The following is an 8,932-nucleotide window of genomic DNA, read 5'->3' on the forward strand; positions in this document are numbered from 1 at the left end:
GAGGTCTGGGAAATGCAGACACTGCTGGGAGAAGTGCAAGAGGATAGGACTCCCAGTTGTGGGAAAGCCATAGAGGGTTGAACATACTTTACATATAAGAAAGTGAAGGAAAAAAACTATCCGAAGTGAACTGTTGGCCCAGGAGCCCAGCTGCACCATTCAGACCAGGAAAGGGGGGGGGGGGGTGTGGATGGCGAAGGGCTGGAAGGTGTAAGATATTGGTATGTTTGTTCCTATTTGCCAGGGTACCTCTTGTGTTCTTTGGAAAGACCACAGCTGTGGATCGGGGAAGAAGGCAGGCTGCCTCTCCACCTTGCCCTGAATCCCGATGTCTTTCACAGGGCAAAGCCATCTAGAAAGATGAGGAGATAGTTTCTTCCTTGAGAGTTGTGAGTGTGAACAGGGTGCGGGGGATGTTTCAGATCATCTTACTGGAGTGCGTGCAGAGGATGGGAGGAAACCTGGGGTTTTCCTAAGAGGAACAGAAAGTGGACCTGTGGGGAAGCCTCTGGGGCAATGGAAAGGAAGAGGTTTCTCCTAGAGAGCTGCAGAGGAACTGTGTGGGCTGTTTTGCAATCCAAGAAGCCACTGAAAGAAAGCTTACAGGCAAGCACTTTCTCTGCAAAGATACTACGGAAAGTGGAAACATTTGTTTTTAAACAACCTATTAGAGAACAAACCCCCCTCTGCTTGAAGAAAAGGGGCTGATAATTCAATCTCCTGGATCTGTCCAGCTTGAGGTCCACTCTCAGTGGGTGATGGGAAGCAAGAGCAACAGGCAGAAGGAAAGGTATATCAGCCTGTAATTAGCGGCGGGAGAGAAAGGGATGAATCATCTGTCAAAAGGGAGGTGGAATAGTAGTAAGGCTTGGTTACACATCTCCCATTTGCCCAAAGATTTCTTCTACACTTCCTGTTGTAAGAAAATGTTTTTCCATTCCTGGGCATTGGGAACAGCAGCCTTTTCTCCTGGTGATAACACTTTTCATTTCAGAGCTACCACATGAGATGGTAGCTCTGAAATATTAGGGTGTTAGGTTGTTAGGCTGCTTTTTGAAAGTAAGCTTCCACCAAAGGCACAGTTTGCTGTGTTCTTTGACTTAATGATGTATTTAAAAGCACACACAATTTAGGATCTATTTAGAGTTAAATCTGTTTACAAAAAGACTTCAACAGAAAATGGGAAATTAGAAATATGCAATCTCCACATGTTGCAAAGATAACGAAAGTCTGGGAAAGAAGAGACCATTTCTCTTCTTGGCTGTTTGTCAAGGCAGGTACATTTAGTGCACATAACAGTAAAACTGTTCATTCTTAGTTGGTTTACAAAGGAAATGGAATTGGTTATGCCAAAAAACTGGCTACATTTTATTTACTTTACTGAATATGTGATATTCCATGATATAGAAACATAGCAGAGTGACACAAAATAGGGAAGGGATTTTAAATAAATGAGGAAGCAAGAAATAAGATAAAAAGGAAGGAAATCCTTGAATTCTGTGTGAAAGCCATTTGCATTCACCTGGAGAACCACAAGAGAAAAGCACATTCTATGAATTTTCTTCCTTTAAGAATTTTCCATTGCTTCTTGTGCACTTCTATAGTTCGATCAAAATTGCACTTAATGCCAGTATCATTCAAATTCCAGAAGTTTAACATTTTCTCATAACTTCAAATATTCATAAGGTGTTTTTTTCCTCAGTTATTCATATGATGTTTGATAGTTCAATGTCAGAGTGAATTTTGTAAACGGTTTCCACCTGCTCTCAGACTTAGTGTGTCAACATAGATACATTTTTCTGTGGAAATGTCAGTCTTGGTTGTGGAAATACTCAAAACCCATCTGGAAAAAGTCCTGAGCAACCTTTGAAAGATTATATATTTTTGAGGCCCTGCTTTGAGCAAAGCATTCAACCAAATGACCTCCAGAAGTCTCTTTCACAGTGAACTATTCTATAATTCTGTGGTCAGATACAGGACTAGGCACTTTTGATGAGCTAAAGTAGAAAATGTGGCAAAGGCAGGGAAGAGACAAGGCCAACACCTTAGGAAGCAGCACTGCTCTCCTGACTGCATGACTCTCGGCTGTTTGGTCAGTCCTAGCACCCACGTCAGGCTTAAGCTTTCCACTAATATGAGATCAAAGCACAAGCATCCTCTGTCAATGTTATTTTTGAGGTGTCTAGTCAGGTGCTAAGGCTTGAGAACTGTGGTTTATTCTCTCCACTGTCCTTATCTCTATCCAAAATGGGGCAAAATTACCCTGCATAGAGCAGTGGCAGCTACTGCACCCAAAGCAGCAAGAAGACAACATGCTCCAGGACTACTCGGCCACAGCCATCGTGTCCCTGTAGCAGCACCCCATTCCATAAAATATTATAAAAGACAAAAGGATAGACTCTACCTTCTAGCTGTAGATGACCACAAAATAGGCTCTTGGATCCAAGAAAATCAGAGAGGCTGTTTGGGCCTCCTCTCAGTGGGCATTTGACAAGGGACATAAGACCTGGGTCAGAGGAGTTCCTAGTGAGTTAAGAGAGGCCAGCAAACCAGCTACTTGGGAGAGAGGGTCATAGCCTACTGCAAATAATAGTAGGGGATGTATGATAATTATCCCAGGCTGCTCAAAACATTATTGGGAATGGCAAGTGCCAGCAACAAGTATAGTCTTGTGTCCTGCCCTTTGAGGATAATGGCTTCTGCCTTGGGTTTGTGAGACTAGCTAAGCTGATTAGGTGGCTTTGGCTAATCAAGACCCTTAAATTTTACCTTAGGGGTCAATTGTAATGCCCAAAGCAAATGGAAGAAGTCAGTTATTACAAAAAAATTCATATTTTTAATTCCTGCCTGAATACTAAGTAGTTCTTGGTATCTGTCAAAATCCTCTAAAGACAGTATAAAGTCAGTAATCAGAGAAGGTAGAAGATAATTGTTGTTTTGAAAACAATATAGACTAAAATTAGTTTTAATGCTGCCTGTTTTTATACAGTTTAAAGTCAGGTATAGAGTCCAATTTATTGTCAAAACCCAGTAGTTCTATCCAATACCTTTTTTAAACTCACTTGTAAAAATCTCAATATCCTGAACAGAGTTCTAAATTTTATCAAAGTTGTCTTGAAATGGTCTACAGACTGGCATCTATAGAGTGTCTTGAAGTGACAAAAAACAGTAGAAAGGGCTGATGGAAAGTTTTATTTCTTGTCTTTACTTGTCTTCTGTGAAAGGTTTTCTCCAGCTGTGGCAACATGGATCCCTGTAGAGCCCTATCAAGCCTACAGAACAGAATTGACAGGGACATCTACTTGAATTAAGCCAATAAATTTAGTTTTTTATCACACCTTAAAAACAGTTCTACTAGGTCATATTGAAGGTTAATTTAATCTCGAATCCTATTCCTGAGGGTGTCTAAAAGTAAGCGCTTAATGAAGAGCAAAAGAGTTGTCAAACATCAAGCGGTAGCTCTTCATTTACCACTCTTGGCCTCAGCATTTGCAGCTCCAGGATTTCCTGAGCCAGATGCAGTGGTTCTGAATTCATCTGTATATAGAAATTGGCACGCAATTGACCTTGGGTTTGAATTTTACACTCCTCCAGCAACTCCAGAGTAAGTCCTCAAGTAAATCAATTTTAATTTGTGATAAAAGTGAGGTGATTTACTCTGATTTGCATGGAATAGGGAAAAAAGTCCACATAGAGACTTGTCAACAGGCTGCACTCAATGTATAATGCTACAAAATTTTCCTATAGCTAGATTTCTCAGGAAATCAAGACATAAGCCTCCAGAAAGTCAACAGTTAAAAAATATTTTTATATTTCATGGAAAAAGTAAAGTACTTCTTCAGCAGGCTTATTTAATTTCTCTTCATATTGAATCCCTTTGGATGTTCTGATAATTCACATGTAACAAGACAATTTCTGACAGCAGTCCTCTTCACTGTGTTTTTTTTTTACCATTTCAAAATTTTAATTTCTTTTCTGACAAGTTCATCCTATTAAATGCCCCACAGAGCGAACAGCTTGAGGCAGTGTAGTGTAACTTACAAAGTGTGAAAATATGAAAAGATTTTTTAGTGATCTGTATATCAGAGGGCACAGATCTGGTGCCCTTGAAGAGACTTTTGGGGTTTTTTCCTCAGAGTTAAAGACATTCTATAATCCTGCTTAATTCTTTTTCTCATGTCAACACAGCTTGATTCACGTTTTTTCAACTGATAACTTCTAATAGAAAAATCTTTGAAGAAGAATACAGTTTTTGTAAGTAGCCCAGGAGTAGACTATTCTGGTTTATTTCAGAGAACTTAGATGTAGATTCACACCATTCCATTAAGAACAGTGGTAGCTCTGTGTGTGAATTATCCTTTACTATTACTTTCATTAAAAGAAACTTTCTCTGATCAGTCTTTCCTTGCATCAGAATCTTCAATTTTGCATTTAGTTGCACAATCCAGTTACTGTATGTTCTTTATGAAGTTCATTCCACATTTTAGTTTATTTATTTATATTTTCTGCTGCCCCTCTGTGCCCCAGTACTTGGGCTTCATTACAAAATATACATGCCCAGAAAGCGCAGGAGTGGACCTCTTGTAAATATTGATGAAAACAGTCCACATACATTTTCATATAAAAATACCTGAAATGAAACAGCCACATTCATGCTAGCATGAGTAATAAATACAGATACTGATAAAAAACAAGAATGGAAGAAATCTGGAACCCTCTCTAGAAGAGACAAGCTCTTTTGTCAATTGGTCTGTAGATAACATCTTCGTCTTGCAACCAGGTCTTGCATCACTGGTAATGCTTTAGGAAAAGTCCTGTGATTGCTGAAATAGGGCCAAAGATAGTAGTGAAAGAAAGTAATTCCTTACCCTATGCTTTAAAATATTCTCATGATTTTTACTGTGTTCAGGGAAATCTGTCTGTCCAGTCTATTCTTCATTAGTGAGTAAATGACTGCTGTAGCTCTGAGATACCAACAAGACCAGGCACAGACATTCCCAGACCGTTCAGAGGCAGAGTAGGTGTGAGGATGACTCACAGGATCTCTGGCACCTTTCTTGCTCTTTAAAGTAGGTCAGCCTGGGCACAAGGCTTTGGTTGCAGACAGGGGTGAGGTGATTCCAGAACAGCTCGACTCGATGGCCTTGGCACGTGGACCACAAGTGACTTCCCTGACATGCTGCTGCTGCACTTTAGAATTGCAGCATCTTTTATTTACCACTGAGTGGAGTCCTTAACAAGACTGCAGATGTGCAAGTCTTGATTCCCTGATCTGCTCTCTAACATTTTGCTCAGAGCAGCTTGGCAGTGAAGCTGTGCCTGGCATCGCAGCTGGACAATTCAGGACATAAGTGAGTGTCGGGCTCACCATCTGGATACCAGGAATAGGAGGCTGCCTTTTGGGCACCATTGTCAAATCCAGTTTCTCACAATTATTTAATACAGACTTTTTTTTTAATTTAACAACTGAGAGTAACACTTAGAAAACAAAATAATTTCAAAATATGTGTATCTTCACCCATTATATTTTACTAGACCTTTCTTTGGACAATGTCCCATATCAGATACTCTCCTTGGATCTCTTCCTGTGGCTATGATTACTACATTAACCCACTTGGAAAGCTGGGTTGATGCTCCCATATATTCAACTCCTAAGGCCAAGTAAATGAGTGCTTCCACTAGGTTGTAAGAGTTGCAGCTGGTATTCTAAATCAAGGTCCAAACCAGATGTGAGCTTTCAAGCAATTGGTCTCCCAAATCCTCAGGAAACTAATTATATTGTAAGCATAAATAAAACCACAACAACCAAACATACCAACGAAATAAAGAAATCAATTGTGAAAAGAAAATAAGGAGACAGGAGCTAAAAGTAATTATTTTCCTCCTCTTCGTAATTCTGAGTGTCTGTGGGTACCTCTTTGTCATCCTGAGGTCACTTCTATTCTCTCTCTGAGTATCAGATTCTCTTCCAAGACTTCTATTTACTTCTCAGTCCTCTGCTTCTTGTTAGTGCCTTAATCCCTGCACATTTCTTGCCAATTGCCTCTTTTCCTCAATCTCTTCATGAGGAGACTGATGTGCAGGGAGCCTCAGTGAGTGCCCGCTAATGGTTGGTCTCTGCAAAAGTAAATTGCCATGCAGGAGTACACATGGATCCAGTCTCTTACTTTCATAGAATCATAGAATCAGCTGGGTTGGAAGGGACCTCTGAGATCATCAAGTCCAACCCTTGATCCACTACCATCATCATTACTAGACCATGGCACTAGGTGCCACATCCACTCTCATCTTAAAAACCTCCAGGGACGGAGAATCCACCACTTCCCTGGGCAGCCCATTCCAATGCCTGATTACCCTCTCTATAAAGAATTTCTTCCTAATATCTAACCTAAACCTCCCCTGGCACACCTTAAGACCGTGCCCTCTTGTCTTACTGATAGCTGCCTGGGAGAAGAGACCAACCCCCACCTGGCTACAACCTCCTTTCAGGGAGTTGTAGAGAGTGATGAGGTTTCCCCTGAGCCTCCTCTTCTCCAGGCTGAACAACCCCAGCTCCCTCAGCCTCTCTTCACAGGACTTGTGCTCGAGTCCCTTCACCAACCTTGTTGCTCTTCTCTGGACCTGCTCCAGCACCTCAATATCCTTCCTGAACTGAGGGGTCCAGAACTGGACACAGTACTCCAGGTGTGGCCTCATCAGTGCTGAGTACAGGGGAAGAACCACTTCTCTGGACCTGTTGGCCACACTGCTCCTGCTACAGGCCAGGATGCCATTGCATCATTCCTGTCTGTGTGAAGAGACAGAGGCAACAGAGGAGAGAAAAGCACAGAGGGTGCTTCACCTGGTGTGTGGGGAAGAGTCTGTGAAGATGCTGCACACAGGATGGAGCAGTTATTTAGCCATTCTGGTCTGCACACAGAAGTGTCATCCCTTAGAGATACTCAAAATGCAAAGTTCGGCAAGGCAATTGCAAAGATAAGAATTATAATTGCCAACACACAGCATTGTGCAAATCTATTGTGTTGCTGGCAATGTTAAGTTCTTAGCTAATACAATTGCATTTTGCTTAGGTCTTATAAAAACAAACAGTATATAAAGCTTCAGTACACAGGCACACTATTTTCTGAGACTATTGACTGGGATGTGTCACTTTCATGTCCCACTAGCTGTATTGTGACACAACATATCACTTCAGATTTAATATAATCTCCAATAATATCTTATTTTGAATTTAGGAGGGATTTCAAACCTGCTCGAATAAAAGCGTTCTCTATTGTCCTGCATGCCACTGAAAGAAAAGGTGCGAATGGAATTTTGTTCTTCAAATGATAAAGTTAGCAAGAGAAGACATGATGTAATTTAATGGTTAAAGACCTTTGAATGTTCTATGTCCTCGGAATAGAAACCTATAATCATATACGTAATAGAAATAGGGAACTGAAAAGGTCCTACCCAAAGGCAATGTAAAGTAAAACTAAGCAGCTGCTGAAAGATACTCTATCTCTTCCAAAGTTTCCAACAGTGGTGATGACTTCACCCTTCCCATGGGCAACCTCCCCAAAGTTTTTGTATTATTAATGTTGGTGTGCTTTGCAATGTCACTGGCTCCTCAGGACAGCTGGCTAGAGTAGTCAACATCTAGTAATAAGCCAGTAATAAGCTCTTGGTTGCTCCAGAATAGGCTGGCAGTGGCTGGGTTCAAATGCTTCCTGAGAATGGTTCCTGGAATGCTGGACATGCCAAATTGGACCTAGAAATCCCTTTTGGGAAGCACTGCCATGGGTGAAGGACACATACCTACATTCATTTACAGAACAGACATCTCTGCAATATTGTCTTTTCCTGAGCACTGTTTAATTTAAATTAATTAATAGTTCTTAGTTACCAGCTGGGCTTGAACAATGACATCAAGTTTAAATAACTTAAGTACATTTTTCCATTATTTGAGCTGTTAATATACAGAATAGCACTAAATCTTTCCATAAAACCCTTGTAAGGGTTCCAGTTCAACATAAGCTGCTAATTACTTCTATTTTCTTAGGGACTGACTATGATTCCTTACTGTCTAGTCATCCTCTCATGATGAACAAATAGTATTGTTTTTTCTTCTACTTTTCCAGAAATTCAAGGTAGTCTACCTGGCTTATAATTCCTTGGTGTTCTGATATGCTCAAATCTTGTCTAGCTCTCCTCAGGGTTTACTGAGAATTGCAAATTTCTCCAAGTGCTTCAGCTTGTCGCTAAGTGTTAAGAATAATCAAATTCGTCTTCTTGAAATAAAAAAAAAAAAGAAAAAATATGAAAATAAGAATTTATGGGGTTGTCCTGCAGCCAAAACATCACATTTGGTTTTTATCTTTGATCTGTACTGTTGTTTTATACAGTGTTGGACAGATGTTCACAATATAGGAAATGATCCTGCAATTATTTCCTTATCTTCCATTGTTTACCTGCCTCCTAATGAAGCATCTGACAAAATGTTGTGGAAATGAAGAGCAGACTTTAAACAGCACTCTCTATGTTTTGGTATGAAAAATTAAGCTCATGAGTGCAAAAACACTGCCTCATATAAAATGAGAAGAAAGACGTATTCTGCACTGAAGCTTTCCAGAACAGACTTAAATTTGATAGAGTATGATGCTGCCAAGAAAGAGTGAGATTACTGAAAATGTGGGCAGGAACCCAAAGTCATTTTACATGCACACTGGCTTCATAAATATGGAAAATCAGCTAAATTAAGAGTGCTCTGTACATGCAGTGATAGGAACAGCCTCCAAAAAAGTATACTTTGATGGATGATATTCCTACTTAGATTAATATTTAGAGATAACTGTTAACTGAAAAAAGCATGACATTGGCTGCAGAGAATGTAGCCTTGGATAGTCCTTTCATTGGGAGTTTCAGGTGCTTCAGGTGTATCAGACGCTTCTCC

This window comes from Chiroxiphia lanceolata, chromosome 1, assembly GCF_009829145.1.
Source record: "Chiroxiphia lanceolata isolate bChiLan1 chromosome 1, bChiLan1.pri, whole genome shotgun sequence".
NCBI classification, from domain to species: Eukaryota; Metazoa; Chordata; class Aves; order Passeriformes; family Pipridae; genus Chiroxiphia; species Chiroxiphia lanceolata.